The sequence below is a fragment of the Rhinopithecus roxellana genome, chromosome 1 (assembly GCF_007565055.1).
Source record: "Rhinopithecus roxellana isolate Shanxi Qingling chromosome 1, ASM756505v1, whole genome shotgun sequence".
Lineage (NCBI taxonomy): Eukaryota > Metazoa > Chordata > Mammalia > Primates > Cercopithecidae > Rhinopithecus > Rhinopithecus roxellana.
Window position 1 is genome coordinate 10,517,613 of NC_044549.1, and position 16,767 is coordinate 10,534,379.

At 35.4% G+C, this 16,767-nt stretch overlaps 1 non-coding gene across 1 annotated transcript; it reads left to right on the forward strand.

Annotated features, from left to right (window-relative positions):
* The first annotated feature begins 1,226 nt into the window (after positions 1–1,226).
* On the forward strand, positions 1,227–1,299 carry LOC115892184. The gene has a single exon (XR_004052069.1). It is a non-coding gene; the product is annotated as a small nucleolar RNA Z40 (small nucleolar RNA).
* The last annotated feature ends 15,468 nt before the right edge of the window (positions 1,300–16,767 follow it).

The following is a 16,767-nucleotide window of genomic DNA, read 5'->3' on the forward strand; positions in this document are numbered from 1 at the left end:
CATGCCTGGGCAACAATAGCAAGACTCTGTCTCAAAAAAGAAAAAAAAAAAATGAATTGGAGTGGTCAGTCCATTCACAGAATGCAATTACTGAGTTACTGATAAGGTAAGATTTAAGTCTGCCATTTGCTATTTACTGTATATGTCTTATGTATTTTGTTCCTCTTTTTTTTATTATTGCCTCTTTTGTGTTGAAAAGATATTTTCTAGTATACAATTTTAGTTCTTTTTTTATTGAATATTTTAGCATCATATTATTAATGTCTGCTATAGGAATTACAATTAGCATCTTAACTTACAAACACAGCAAAACACAAAATTTTGATTTTTAATTTTTTAAATAATTTAATGTGTCAGCTTGGAAAATCAAACACCACTGCCACCCAAGATATGTTGGGCTTTGCTGCTTCTTGTGTTGCCAATTCTGTTTATTTCTTTAGTGACTTTTCTGCACTATTTCTGTGACGTCTGTATCCTATGTCATTTGAGGCCACCAAAATCTCTGCTTGGTTAGTTTTGTTATTTGGTTAATAATTAAACAGAGATTTTATGAAATGCCATTAGTCAATATATCTCCCAGTGTTTGCCTAGGAACTCTATGTGCATGTTGGAATATATTAGCATCAACTGGTAATGCCATCTCAGGCAGCATCAATGTTAACAATTGGCCCTGGTTGTTTGTCCCAAATTCCATGAGGATAGGGCTGTTTCCACAGAGTGAGCTCCTAGAGTCAGCTCAAATAACAGAACTTTTCAGCAATCTACCAGTCAGGTCAAATAGTGACAATTCCTTGGGGGGAACGGTGGAGCTTCAAATCTTTTATTCATCCTCCAGTAGTTACTATAATGTTGGTTTCACAGCTACCATAGTTGTGAGGGTATTGGTTTTCAAAGCCACTGACGAGCTGGGGAGAGCAGAATGAGATTAGAGAAAGTTAAAATATGTAACACTCACTCTTTTTACTGAAATTCAGCTGTCTTTGTTTGTTTCTTTAAATACATAACTTTCAGATGGTTTCAAACATATAGCAATTCTCAGTGTTCTAAAAACATTAATGTATACATTTTTTGATAGGGTTATTATTGTTTTTACAAAAAAGCAGATTTCAAAGGTCTTTGTTCCACCATTCTAGATCATTCTTTTATTTTTGCAGTTTTTGTATCAAATTTCACTTAATTTCTTGGCCCCAAAATATAGATAAGTAGCAACTAAATACAGAGTAAAAAAATGTTATGATAATGAGCAAAATGTTCAACTACTCCAAATGGGCTGAGTGAAAATAGGTTTTCTGAGCATCCATTTACATTAACCAGGCATCGTGGCTCATGCCTATAATCCCAGAATTTGGGAGGCTGAGGTAGGAGGATTATTAAAGGACCAGAGTTAAAGACTAGCCTGGGCAACATGGTGAGACCCCCATCTCCAAAACCATATTTTAAAATTAGCTGGGTATGGTGGCATGTACATGTAATTGCAGCCACTCAGGAAGCTGAAGTGGGAGGACTGCTTAAGCCCAGGAGTTTGCAGCGGCAGTGAGCTATGATCACACCACTGCACTCCAGCCTGGGCAACAGAGCAAGACCCTATCTCTAAAATAAAGGAAAAAAAGGTAGGAAAATACCAGAGTTGGTGGAAAGAGGAACTGAGAGAAGTGCAAATTCGTGCGTTTCCTTGTATGTAAATGTTATATTTAAATATTGAAATCTAGTAATGCTGTGTGTTCTAAAGTAATTAGATAAAAATACATTAGTGTCTACAATGTACTTGAAATGTGTTCAAAATCAGGTGGATCCACAGATATGCAAAGGAATTGATAGGTATGAAAAAACAGAAACAAACAAAATAACAAGCTTAGTAAAGTTAATAGTACACAGGTATTCATTGCAAAATCTCTTAAATTGGTATTATTTTTGAAAAATATCTTAAGAAAATGTTGTGGGTAAAAGCCTAAAGTGATAAGACAGATGTTAATTTGAAACATAATTTTAATAAAACAGCATCACCATGTGAATGACTAGTATTTTTCCAGAATTAAGAAACTTCGGAAACATTGATAGAAAGCTAAAAAGATAAAAGCCAATCTTTGTCAAAGGGGCGCAGCTAAAATCCTTCAGGGATTGATGAAATGTTTGTTTGTTTGTTTGTTTGTTTGTTTTTTAAAAAGCTACATCTCTCTTAATCTGCGAGAAGAGAAATTAGTACTATTTACAGCTTCATATAGGTGACATTTTAGGGGTTTCTCTGTAAGAGAATGAAAACGTGAAACACTGCTTTCCATTTTTTAGTACCATTTCTGTAAACATAAGAGAAATAGTAGATAAATCAGATATCAAACTTTCATGAGACCAGTGAACACATGGTTTAGTTCAAAACTATGTAAAGATAAAATTGGTTCATAGGAACTCTGTGAGGTGAAAACTGTACATAACAGCATCCAAATGCAATCCTATTAGTGTACACTGAGAGCATCTTGTTTCCCCCAGAAACTTACCTAGCCCATAGTTCAAAATTTAACCTAAAATATAAAGTCTTTTCATCCAGACCAGATTTATTTATTTGCCTATCTTTTGCAGAACTGCTAGATTGTTATTTAATGTGATTGTATGACACAAAGCCTGGATATACATGGTAAAATACATATCAGCAGTTGCCACCACCGCAGAATCTATTATACATAATTGGCAGCATAAAGTAGAGCCTTTACCGTTGAGAGGAAGAAATGGAATAGCTGGCTCATCACGCTGTTTAACAAAGCCGGAATCAAGCCTGTAGGCAGTAACACACTGACATCACAGGTCATCCAAACTGTATGGATCTCTATACCTGAGAGAGCAAATGGAGCCCAGATACACAAGGCTGTTTGAGTGCTGTTTAATCACCTTAGGAGATGTCAGTACTGTGTTTATCTTGCTCTGTTTTATGAACAAATAGGAACTCTTAGCACAATAAATGTGCTGAATCTCTACCGGTAGAGGAGAGAGGAACAAAAAGAAGAACTTTGTGATAACCGGAAAAGACAGGTTAATACCTAGTATCCAGTACAGAACCAGGCATATAGTAGTGACTCAGGCATGTTTGCTAATTAAATAAAAACATCAGTGAATTAATGTATTTTATAAGCACAGTTTTACGGAATATAGATTATTTGGAAAGATCTATGCTGGATTGTTTTCAGAATGCAAAACTTCATGATGGTAGGTCTGAAGAAGCCTGCAGTCTACCAGGGAAGATGAAATATTACAAGTCTCTATACTGCAGTCAGAAATGGTAGGAAGTATGTGAGAGGTATAATTTGAGTTCTACTAAAGCATCAGAGAAGCTGTGGTCATCTTGGCAAACTTTGTGGATTCATTTGCATTTGGAAGAGTGCAAAAATATTAGTAAGAGGAAATAAAGATGGGAAATTTAGGGTGTGAGCAGTAAAGTTAGGTGAAAGAATAGGAAAGGAATGAACTTGAAACATTATTTTTAAAATTATATTATTTACATATAAAAGTCAATAGTTCAATGAGGTTTGATATGCCTATACAGTCATATTTCCGCCACCACAATCATGATATAGATAATTTCCACCACTTGTAAAAGTTTCCTTATGCTCTATATTATTATTCTATTGCCACAAAAACAGATTACTATAACATAGGTGGCTTTACCCACAAATGTATTCTCTTATATTTCTAGAGGTCAAAAATAAAAACTCAGTCTTATGGGAATAAAATCAAAGCATTGCAGGGCTGGTTTCTTCTGAACACTTCAGAGGGAAATCTGTGGCTTCCCTATTGCAGTTTCTAGAATTTGTTAGCATTCTTGAGTTTGTGGCCATAGCATTAGCACTGGCAGTTGCCACCACAGCAGAACTCCTTAAATGAGGGAAAGTTGGGTCATCTTGAGAAAGAACCAGAGTATACTACCAAAAAGTTTTGCTGTTAATCTTTATCCTAGCCTTTCCCAAAAGACCTATGACTTTTTATCAGGGTAGCTATGCACTGGGGAAAAGGAAGAATCAAGCCTTTGAAGGACTACTGGAAATTGACTCTAAATTGACATTGATTTTAGAAGATTCTAGGAGCCATTTGTGGCCCATTAGTCAAGACAGGGGCTTATGAGTGTCACGTTATCAATGGAGTCTTAGCTCAGGTCAATCACACAGGTGTCCAGCGGGTTCCTGAAACCATCTGATGGTTGTTTCTCCAGTTCTATAATGCATAATCAGAATAGATATATACAGCAGCTTGCAAAATTCTTACATTGGTTCCCTGACTGGTGGAATGAGGGTGTTATGGTGAAAATGAAGTGAAAGCCACTAGAACTGCCTCTCACTAGGGAAATAGTAAATTGAAAGCAATAATACATTCTGGAGGGATTACAGAGATTAGTGCTACCATGAGAAGTTTGAAGGATGCAGGAGTGGTGATTCCCACTATATCCCCATTCAGTTTGCTTATTTAGCCTCCACAGAAGACAGACAGATCTTTGGAAATGATGGTGGGTTGTTGTGAGTGTATGCAGAAGGTGGCTACAATTGCAGTCACTGTGCCAGATGTAGTTTCATTTCTTGAGCAAATCCTGTGGTAGCTGGTGTACAGCTAGTAATCTGGCAAATTCCTTTTTCTCTATCACTGCCAGTAATGCCCACCAGAGGCAGTTTGCCTTCAGCTGGCAAGGGCAGCAGCACACCTTCACTGTTCCACGTCGGGGTGTATCCATTCTCCAGCCTTATGTTGTCACTTACTTTGCAAGGATTTTTATTGCCTTTCCTTCCACAAGAACTCACACCGTTATATTAAACTGATGACATGATGCTGATTGGATACAGTGAATAAAAAGAAGCGACTACTCTAGGACAATTGTATACCAAAAACTAAGAAATAGATGTGAGTAAAATTTAGGAGTAGTCTACCTAATTAAATTTCTGTGGGCCCGGTGATGTGGGGCATGTTGTGATATCTCTTCTAAGGTGAAAGACAAGTTATTGCATCTGGTCCTTCCTACAACCAAAAAAGAGGAACAACACCTGGAAGGCCTCTTTGGATTTGATTCCCATTTAGCTATGTTTCTCTGGCCCATTTACCAAGTGACCCAAAAAACTACTAGTTTTGAGTCGGGTACAGAACATGAAAAGGCTCTGCCACAGGTCCAGACTCCTGTGCAAACTGCTCTGCTGTTTGGGCTATCTGCCCCAGCAGATCCAACAGTACTTGAAGCATCAGTGGCATATTGAGGTGTTACTCAGGGCCTTTGGTAGCTTCCACATGTGAGTAGAAGTGAAGACCCCTAGGATTCTGGATTAATACCCTGCTGTCTTCTTCAGATTACTATACTTTTGAGAAGCTGCTTTTGGTCTCCTCTTTGGCCTTAATAGAGCCTGAATACTTAACCATGGGTCATCAAGTTACTACCCATCATGAACTGTGTATTATCTGACAAACTATTTAGTTAAACATGCACAGAAGCACACCATCATCAAACAAAAGTGGTACATACATGACCTGGGCTCAAGCAGGCCCCGAAAATACAAGTACGTTACATCATGTGGTCCAAATGCCCATGGTCTTCATTCCTTCTATATTGCCCTCCCTCTTAGCCTGTAGCCAGGGCCTCTTGGGGAGTTTCTCAAGAGTTCACGCACAATGTATTCTTATATTTGTAGAGGTTAGAAATCCAAGGTCAGTCTTATCAGAATAAAATCAAAATGTTGCAGGGCTGGTTTCTTCTGAAGACTTCAGGGGGAATCAATTAGTCAACAGAAGCAGAGAAGACTTGGGCTTGCTGAACAGATGATTCTGCATGACCTGCAGGCACCACAAAGTAGACAGCTGCAGCACAAAAACCCTTTCTGGGACATTTCTGAAGGACAGTGGTAAATAAAAATCCTCTCAATAATCAGCACCTCAAACATTGCACCTGGTTGTTCACTTTGCCTGGAAATAGAAATGGTCAGACGTGCAATTCGACACTGATTCATAAGCTATGGCCAATAATTTGGGGGGATGGCCAGGGACTTGGAAGAAACGTAATTGGGAAATTGGTGGTAAGAAAATTTATGAAGAAGTATGAGGATAACCTTTCTGAAAGGGGAAAAAATAAAGATATTTTTGTCTCGTGTGAATATTCACAAAAGAATAACCTCACCCAAGGGGAATTTTTTAAATGAAATTGATAGAATGATCCATTTTGTGCATAGCAGTCAAACTCTTTCACTAGACACTTTTGTCATTGCCTATTGGACTCACAAAGTGATTATGATGGCAAGGATCTTTGTTATGCATAGGCCCAGTCAAATGGACTTCCACTCACCAAGGCTGTCCTTGTGTTTGCAATTTGCCAGAAGCAGCAAAAACCAACACTGAGTCCCCGGTATACTGATATTCCCCATGGTGATAGACCAGCTATGTGGTCACAGGTAAGTTATATTAGACATCTTTCATTATGTAAGGGGAGCATTTTGTTCTTAATGGAGTAGATACAGTCTGTATCACTTAATGATGGGCATACACTCTGAGAAATGGCTCATAAAGCGATTTCACTGTTTTGCAAACACAAACCTAGGTAGTATAGCCTACACTCCTAGTCTACAGGGTATAGCCTATTGCTTCTACGCTGCAATCTTGTACAGCACATCACTGTAGTGAATACTGTAGGCAAATGTAACACAATGCTAAGTATCTGTGTGTCTAAACATAGAAAATATACAGTAAAAATACGGTATAAAGATTTTTAAAATGGTGCACCTATTTAGGACCCTTACTGTGAATGGAGCTTGCAGGACTGGAAGTTTCTCTGGATGTGCCAGTGAGCAATGAGTGAATGTGAAGGCCTAGGACATTACTATGTAACTACTGTAGACTTAAAAACGCTGTACACTCAGGCTATGCTAAATTTATTAATACTTTTTCTTTAATAATATATTAACCGTATCTTACTATGTCTTTTTGATCTAATACATTTTTTAATTTTTTAAATTTTGTGACTCTTTTGTCACAACAGTTCAGAAACAAAAACATTGTACAGCTCTACAAAAAAATCTTCTTTCTTTACATTCTTATTCTATGAGCTCTTTACTATTTTGAAAATATATACATATATTTTACTTTTTTGCTAAAAACACACACAGTATTCTAGGCCCACACAGGGTCAGGATCATCAATATTACTGTCTTCCACCTCCACATCTTGTCCCACTAGAAGATCTTCAGAGACAATAACACACATGTAGCTATCATCTCCTGTGATAATAATGCCTTCTGGAATGCATTTTGAAGAAAGTGCCTGAGGCTTTTTTGAAGCAGCTATGTACTCTAAAGTAAAGATAACAATACAGTACAGTAAATACATAAACTAATAGCATAGTCTTTTATTATCAAGTATTATGCACTGTACATAACTGTACATGCTATGCTTTTATATGACTGGCAGCACAGTAGGTTTGTTTACACCAGCATCACCACCAACATGTGACTAATACATTGAGCTATGATATTATAATGGCTACAATGTCACTAAACAGTAGGAATTTTTAAGTTTCATATAATCTTATGGGACCACCATCATATATGCATTCTGTCCTTGATTGAAACATTGTTTTACAGTGCATGACTCACTTTCTCATTCTCTCTCCATATATACACACACACACATCCCTAGCATAAATATATATAGCATATATTTCTAACATATATATATCTAGAATGTATGTATTATATATCTTGAATGTACAATAATATAATTTCTCACTGGCTTTATGCAGAGTTTTAAGGAATAGTGTTCAGTGTTGGTAGGGTGATAAAACACAAAACAGTATCAGAAGATGGGTTGGGGAAGGAAAACGAATATCTGATATGAAGTCCAGATTCTAAAGGACTTTGGACATGTTTTTGCACACGTATTTTTTTATTTTTGCATGTACTTACTATTTTATTGTCTCTATATATAGAAGACCACATAGGAAATTGATATTCGTGATAGTGGATTTGTTAATAATACTTTTTACATAACATTAATATTTAAATTGTAAACAGATTTTTTCCCTCAGGCTTAGCTTGAAAAATAATCTGAATTATTATCTTAACATCCATATATAACAGCCATCAATATCTTCAATAACATATTAATCTTATCTTACTATATCTTTTTCATCTTATACATTCTTTAATTTTTATGTCCTGCTGCAAAAATTATTCTTCTCTAAAAAAACCAGAAAGGTTTATGATGGCAAATGATATTTATTTTATTTTGTAAAAAAAAAAAAGTACTATGCACTTTTGTGTAAACACTGAACAATCTCTAGTCATCTCTGAGAACTGTTTTCTATAGTGCTGTCACCCTGGGCAATGGGCAATTACAGGAATTTGTGTTTGTCTTTGCAGTCTTTTTTTCTTCCCGTTTGTTCCTAACAGGAAAAACAAAGGCCACCTACGTCTGGTCTCATTCCTGTTGCAGTGAAACTTCAAGTTGCACAGACTTTGCATGCCAGCTACACTAACTCTGTGTATTGCATGTGCCTGTGTTTCTCATCTCTTATGTTTTTTTTAATTCGTGCTTCGCTACTGTGGGAGAGAATAACTGTAAACATCTTTAATTAAATCATACTTATAAAAAGCTATTTTTCTGTATTCCACTTTATGGTTTTGGTTTGTTGATCTTTAAAAATTAAATGGTCTTTGATAATGAATCTATTTTGCATTGCCTTAGTAAGAGCAAATACTTTTTGTCATCCCATTCTTTATCCCATAAAGATGGGATAAAAAAAAAGATGACAAAAAGTATTTGCTCTTACTAAGGCAATGGAATTGTTGTCATTAATTAAAACTCTTTTAAACATTAAAACAAACACATGTATAGCTAGAGATATATATATATCTTGAATATATATTTATCTAGTTATATATATATATATATGTATATCATATCTAGTATGTTTATCTATTTGCTATTTTGATCCCTGCACAATCAAAATTTTATTGGAAGGCCTCATTTCTAGTAGTTTTCTAACACCTCTTTTCTTGATCTCATGATTATTATATTTTTATTTATTGCAATGTTTTAGATCATGCTATATATATCTATATATACACATAGATATATATGCTAAATATATATACCTAAATATATAGACATTTATATAAATATGTAAATATTTATCTGTGTATATATACACACACATATATACACACACACATGTATATACACACACATACATATACACACACACATGTATATACACACACACACATGTATATACACACACACATGTATATATACACACACACATACATATACACACACACACACACATATACACACACACACATATATACACACACACACATATATACACACACACACATATATACACACACACACGTATATACACACACACACATATATATACACACACACATATATATACACACACACACATAAATGTGTGTGTGTGTGCTAGGTCTGTATATATGAAGAAACAAGGAGAGAGAGAGAGAAATTTATTGTCAGGAATCAGCTTACATGATTATGGAGACTGAGTTATTCCACAATATGCCATCTGGAAGCTGGAGATCCAGGAAGGTCAGTGGTATGGTTCAATGAAAGTCCGAAGGCCTGAAATTGGGATAGCCAATGGAATTTCTGGAATTTCTGTTTGTCAGATAAAGAAACTCCTAACTTCACTCTTTGTATTTTCTCTCTATTTAACTCACTTTCTAAGAAATTTCATTGCCTTTATCTTCCTTCTCTTTTACTGCATTTTGAAATCAATTTCTTACATAATAATTTTAATTTTCACTAGTCTTCTTATGAATGTTAATTGTCAGAGAGAAGAGTTGTATTCACTTGTGGGTTTTGTATTTAAGGAAATTATGCAGAGACTGGAGTACAGTTTATGCCCAACGTGAATAACATCATAATTTTGCCATTGTCATTAAATTAATCCTTTCTGGAAACTTCTGATCTCTTGTCTGGCAGAAAAATGCCATAAAGCTGTCAGGGCATGGAAAATCATTCTTCTTATAATTAGACATTTAAATAATTCTGATTCCCAATCCTCAGTCATGGCTCTTCTGCTATCCAACATTCCTTACATTGCTGAATTTTAAGCCTTCGGGAGTTCAGGAGAAAATATAGCTCCTTCTTGTTCATAGTCACATCTGAAAGCACATTAATCTGTAATTTATTCTATTCATTATTTTCTACTCCTCCTGCACAGTCAAAATTTTATTGGAATATCTCATTTCTAGGAGTTTTCTAACATCTATATTCTTGATCTTTTGATGATTATGTTTTTATTTATTGCAATGTTTTAGATCATTTTATTTTTATCTCAAAATAAAAGGCCAATTAATGACTTTGTTATTGTTTTCTGTAATTCTACAAATACTCTTACTGTGAATCACTGAGAGCAAATGTTGTTTTGAAGGTTAAAACAATCTAAAATTACATATTATAAATGACAAATTATAAATGATACACTCCTATCCATATAGTTATCTAACTTGTATTATTTTACAGTTTCCAAAAATTCTAGCTCATTTAAGTTTTTGGAAATAGCACGTTTCCAAAGAGTCATAGTGCCACTTTAAGTACTTTTAAACTTTCAGTTATTGAAAGTTAAAACTCCCACTTAGAAGACTGAATGAAAGTAGAGCAAATACAGTTACAAACTGAATCACAAGTAATGCATAATGATTTTTAAAATTTCTTTTCAAAATAGGAAAATACAAAAAGGAATAAAGCACAATTTACTTAAGAATTATATACTTTTGGAATCTTCACAGAAATAGAAGAAATGCACAAAATTAATTAATTAAAAAATTATATAAAAGATAATATCATTATTCTACCTGTTATCTATTCAATTATTCATGCATACTTGACTCTCATGTGATGATGGACATGTAATGATTGATCTTGACACTTGCATATTTAATTGTAGATGAGGTGTATGATCTATGGCAGTATTCCTGCTACAATTTTATGAGTAAATATGCAGATACGTTAAGGCAAAGAAAAAATGACATATTTACACAATTTCAAACTTAATTCCAGAAAGAAAAAGAAAAGCTTTCATTCTGATGAAGACTCTACGAAGAGTAAACTAGTCTGTGACAATGTATTAGTGCTGTAAAATCAGCTAAAATTTGGTAATATGCACACTTGAGTGTCTCATAACATTTTATCAAAAATGAAATTATTCCCTAAATACAGAATATTTAAAGCCACTTTTCACAATATTGGATTTCCCAAAATATAGCTTGTAATTTTCTTATCTGAATAAACTTAAAAGACTTTTAAAATTGAACGCATACTATCTTCAAAAAATATACTTGAAGGTAATAAGTTGTCCCGCCTATTATGTATTTGAACTCACAGTTTCCTATATATTACCTGAGGTAATGAGACATATTCAGAAAGTGTATGGCAAGATTTAGTTCATATTTCATAATAATTTTAAAAGTGGATCTTTACATGACTTATACATTGAAATTCTTAATTTGAGAAGGAAAGAACTGGAATACATAATAACAAAATTTGAAGTGTCACCTGTATTTTGGTGGGATAGAATACTCTACTTAATATTCCACAGTGTCTCCTACTAGAAGTCCTTCCTATTTCCTACTCTCTGGGCTCACAAGGTCTACTGCCTCTGTAGTTCTCTGCATACCTAACCCCCCCCCACTCTCCCCCACCAAGCTCCACTCATTCCTTAGTTTTTATGTCTGGAATACACTCCATTCATTTAAGAGACTGGCCTTCTCTCTGTTCAATTTCCTATCTCAGGAGATAATCATAGTAGCCCCACCACTGTTGATTGTCCTTTCTTCGTACCATCAACTCTGCATAGGTACCTTATATAAAGAGGACTGCTGAGGTGCCCTACTGTGGAGTGGCAGCTGGTAGCTGATAAGTGAGCAGTGAATAGTTATATTTATTAGAGAAAGAGAAACATCATTTATCAGAGAACTTGATTCTGAAGCAGAAATAAACAGAACTGGAAGATAGATCCTATGTTTAATTATTAACAAGTGATTTAATAACTTCTTACTTTTTTATGAGAATTTGGTCAGTGCTATTTGGCACTTTTTCCAACAAGTTTTCAAATGCACAAATTCTTTTGGCTTACACACTGATGTGGTTAGGCTTTGTGTCCCCACCCAAATCTCATCTTGAATCATAAACTCCATAATCCCCACATGTCAAGGGAGACACCAGATAGAGGTAATTGAATCATGAGGGCATTTTCCCCATGCTGTTCTCATGATAGTGAGTTCTCATAAGATCTGATGGTTTTATATATAAGGGGCTCTTCCCTGTTCACTCAGCACTTCTCCCTCCTTCCTGTCGCTTTGTGAAGAAGGTGCCTTGCTTCCCCTTCCCCTTCCACCGTGATTGTAAGTTTCCTGAGGCCTTGCCAGCCATTCTGAACTGTGAGTCACTTAAACCTCTTTCCTTTATAAATTACCCAGTCTCAGGCAGTTCTTTACAGCAATATGAAAATGGACTAATACACTCACTATAAAAAAAATTACTGTAAGGCCAGGCACAATGGCTCATGCCTATAATCCCAGCACTTTGGGAGGCTGAGGCAGGTGGATAACCTGAGGTCAGGAATTCGAGACCAACCTGGCCAACATGGTGAAACTTTGTCTCTACTAAAAATACAAAATAAGCCAAGTGTGGTGGTATGCACCTGTAATCCCAGCTACCCAGGAGGCTGAGACAGGAGAATCACTTGAACTCGGGAGGCAGAGGTTGCACTCCAGCCTGGTCAAAAAGAGTAAATCTCCACTAAAAAAAAAAAAAAAAAAAAAAAAAAAAAAAAAAAAAAAAAAAAAAAAAAAAGCTCTAATATTGAATTGTTCTGGTATCTTAAAGAGATCATCAGAAATTGACTCTGGTTATTTTGAATTTTTAAGTTTTCATATTAAATGAGGTTTAATTCAAGTTAAAACAATAATGAATCAAGAGTGAACCACATGCTTTCATGCTAACTGATGAAAGCAATTACCAGGGTTATATTAGGAGCAGGTTTTGATAATATTAGTAACCCCCTTGTAGTATAGTTAATACCCTAGCTAGGAAAGGAAGAGCAAAGAAATAACATTATAATAATATAATAAATTCTCATCAGTGTTTGGCTTGAAGGATTTAGGTGGGGCTTACACAAAATCAGCCTGTAGACAGCTATGAGGGTAGAAAATACAACACTATGTGTGAATGAGATGTTACAGAAGCAAAGAACATTTGAACAACAGACATGATGGACTTTAGGAATACTGCACAAACAAATAAAAACCCTAAATATGGATTTTTCAACTTGGATATTTGACTAAGGGCCTGCAGAGTTCAATTAATTTGTAAGATTTCAGTAAATTATCCATAAGATGGATGATATAAAAATATTACTCCAATAGAATTTTTAGAAATTATTTTTCAAATAAGCTAATCACAAATGGATTAACTTTTGGTCAAGGTTTACTATTTAGGGATAAATCCATATAGTGTAGGCATAAAGTTGTCCTTCTGGCATTTTAAATTTGATCAATACATGCTACTTTAATAATCTTCCTGTTACAGGGACCAGTGGTTGTGAATTTTAATGTGAAAGTATCTATTATAGAGTTCATATTAGAGTTTTCACTAAGAGACTATCATCAAATATTTTCAGTGTAAAATATTGGGATACCTCTTTTTTAAAAAGCAGATATATCTGAATGCTAAAAGTATCAGTATCAGAGATAAGGTAATGTAAGAGACATTTCTTTTGCGAACTCCTTGTTTGTAACCCTTGATTCTTTTGGAGGAATACTTTTCCCTCTTTGAGTCTCGAATACTTTTACGTGCCTTTTTTTACATATTGCAACAGAAAATGCTTTCACATTCTGTACAATGGTAATTCGATAATCTGTTTTCTCCCCTAAGTGCTGACTTACCTTTGACAAAACATGCGTAGTATAGCATGTCAGGAAGTGAAATGAAACAGGCTATGCACGCTCAGGGTTTCATGGTTGAATAAGTGAATTAATCCATGACTGCTACGTGCTTTTATCTAAATGAGTGTGCTTCCTCCAAATCACTATGTTAAAACCCTACCCTCCAAGGTGATGGTGTTAAGAAGTGAGGCCTTTGGCAGGTAATTAGATTGAGGGTGGGGCCCTCATAAATGGCATTAATTATTGTATAAAAGTTGCCCAGGAAATTTGTTCACCCCTTCCGTCATGCGAGTCCACCGCAAGAAAATGCCATCTGTGAGCAGAACATGGACCCTTTCCAGAACACTGAATCTTCTCCTGCCTTCATCTTGAACTTCTCAACCTGCAGAGCTGTGGTAAATAATTTTCTGTTGTTTAGAAACTACCCAGTCTAAGGTATTTTGCTATAGCATCCTGAATAAACTAAGATAGCCCTCATATTACTACCAGCAAAAGCAGTTACAATAAAAAATTACATATGAAAACTAAATATAATAGAAAAACTAAAAATATATCCATCGTGATATGGGTTTTGACATTTATCCTTTATTGCATGACTGCACAGAATGAAATTCAATGACATAGAACTCCATCATGGGATTCCACCACAGGAGCTTGTCCTTTGCCACGGTAGCACCAACCAGCTGCGCAGAGCAGCAGATGAGAGTTGTCTGTAGCTCCTGCAATGGCAGGCTTAGGAACAGCCACTGGATTTCTCCTTTCTCTAACTTTTTTCTCTTTACAGGTTTTATAGTATTTGAAATCCAAGTGATATACAAACAATGCATTTTTTTTTAAGCAAAAGCACAAAATAGAAAATCGTAGCATGACTGAGCAAAGAGTACAAGATTATACAGCTAGTAAGGGGTGGAGCTGGAATTAGAATTCATGCCTGACTTAGAGCCTGTGATTTCAATTGTTCTGTAATGCGGATACCAATTACAACGCCTACTACAGAGGAAAGTGACGTTGTTAAAAGGGAAGAGAGGCCACAGGCAGGGAAGGAAAAAAGATTTCGGTGAAACCTGTTAAAGTCTTCTTCACAGTTCCTAATAAGTTATCACCAGTTTGTTTTCTAAGGCGTATGAATTGAAGGAATTTAGGTAAGCAACTCCAGATAGCAGCATGGTCCGTGGATTTTGAAAGTCAGTAACAGTAGCTACTCACAGGACAAGTACCGGGAGACTGGGTGCTTCAAATGGAAATAGGTAGTAGTTTCCTATGTAATTTACAAGGGAACATTTAGTGGAGTTTAGGAACTTCAGTGAAACCAATTACTAGAATTCTGAAATTGTGAGTTTCTTCACGTTTTACGTATGGTTCGAGTGAGTAGGAGTAACCAGGAATTCTCAGTCCATATGCTTAATGTTAGAATGTTTATTTGTCTGAATTAACTTTCTTAATACAACAAAATATAGCTCATCTATTTCATGGATGTCCAAGGTTACTTGAAGAGAGAAATATAACATGGATATGATTCCACCCAACTAATTAGTGGAAAAATCCATGGAAATTTTCAGGAGTTACTGAGACACATAATCAAACAACTATTTTACATTCAACGGCAACTTGGTGAAAGAACGTGTACTGGGGGCTATGAAAAGATAACACACAAAACCTGACCTCAGAAGGGATTTAAATTTATGAGTCGGGATAAGATACGTGAAAAAATAACTTTGATGCAAAGCATTTAAATTGGTAAATTAGATTACCGTTACAACCGGAATAAATATTTTTAGTAATAAGAAGGAAAAAAAATTAATGTAATGAGAATTCAGTTGTTCAAGGTTAGAGAGGCAAAACTGATTATTAAGGCATTCCAGCAACATTATGATTAGTAGGATAATTCAGTTTTGCACCAAGACCAATTTGGCCTTACAGAAATTAAAATCTCAGTCTCTTAACAAGACAGAAAATATCAGATGAGAAATGAGCAATTACCAGTCGATGCCCACTCTCTGACAACTCTAATGTTTACATAAAAAGCGCATCCTCTTACGCAATGCAGGAGCATTTTTGTCAGACAATGATGTTTAGAGGCATTGAAAAGCACCTGCTGCTTTAAAAAGTTGTGCCCTGGCAGACAGGTATCAAACTGCAAATTATGGATACAATTTTCCATTGTTTGAAAACCTGCTAATTAGTGTAGAATAAAAACAAGTGCTACTTAGGCTTACTGTCCGATGTATAGTCAATAGCTCTCTCTCTCTTTTAAACATGTGTTACCGTTGCTATGTTTAATATAATATAGATTGCACTCCTGAATGTATACGTGTGGGTTTGTATGTATATAAAGCAGCTTAATATATTATGCTAAGGAAAGTCTTTTTCTCCTTAGAGAAAAACGAAAAGGGTGTCAAGTTCTTCCAGCACCAAGAATCATTTCGTATTTTTCCACTTCTAAGGCTATATCATTGAAACATAATTGCAATCTACAGGATGACTGAGTGGACAGCTCTGATTTCTGCTATTGTATTCTATTGCTGCAAAACAGATTACCACAAATTTAGTGGCTTATAATACAAATTTGTTATCTCATGTTTTATGCATCAAAAGTTTGGTGAGTTCAACTGGTTTCTCTATGCTGGGTTTCACAAAACCAAAATTAAGTGTTCTGCAGGGCTGTGTTTCTTTCTGGAGGTTCTGGAGATGATTCTGCTTCTAGGCTTTTTTCAAGGGGTTGGCAGGATTCAGTTCCATGCAGCTTTAAGACTGAAGTTCCCATTTGCCTTTTGGCTGCCAGTCAAGAGTCACTTCTACCTCCTAGAAGCTGCCCGTATTCCTTAACTTACAGATCTGTTCT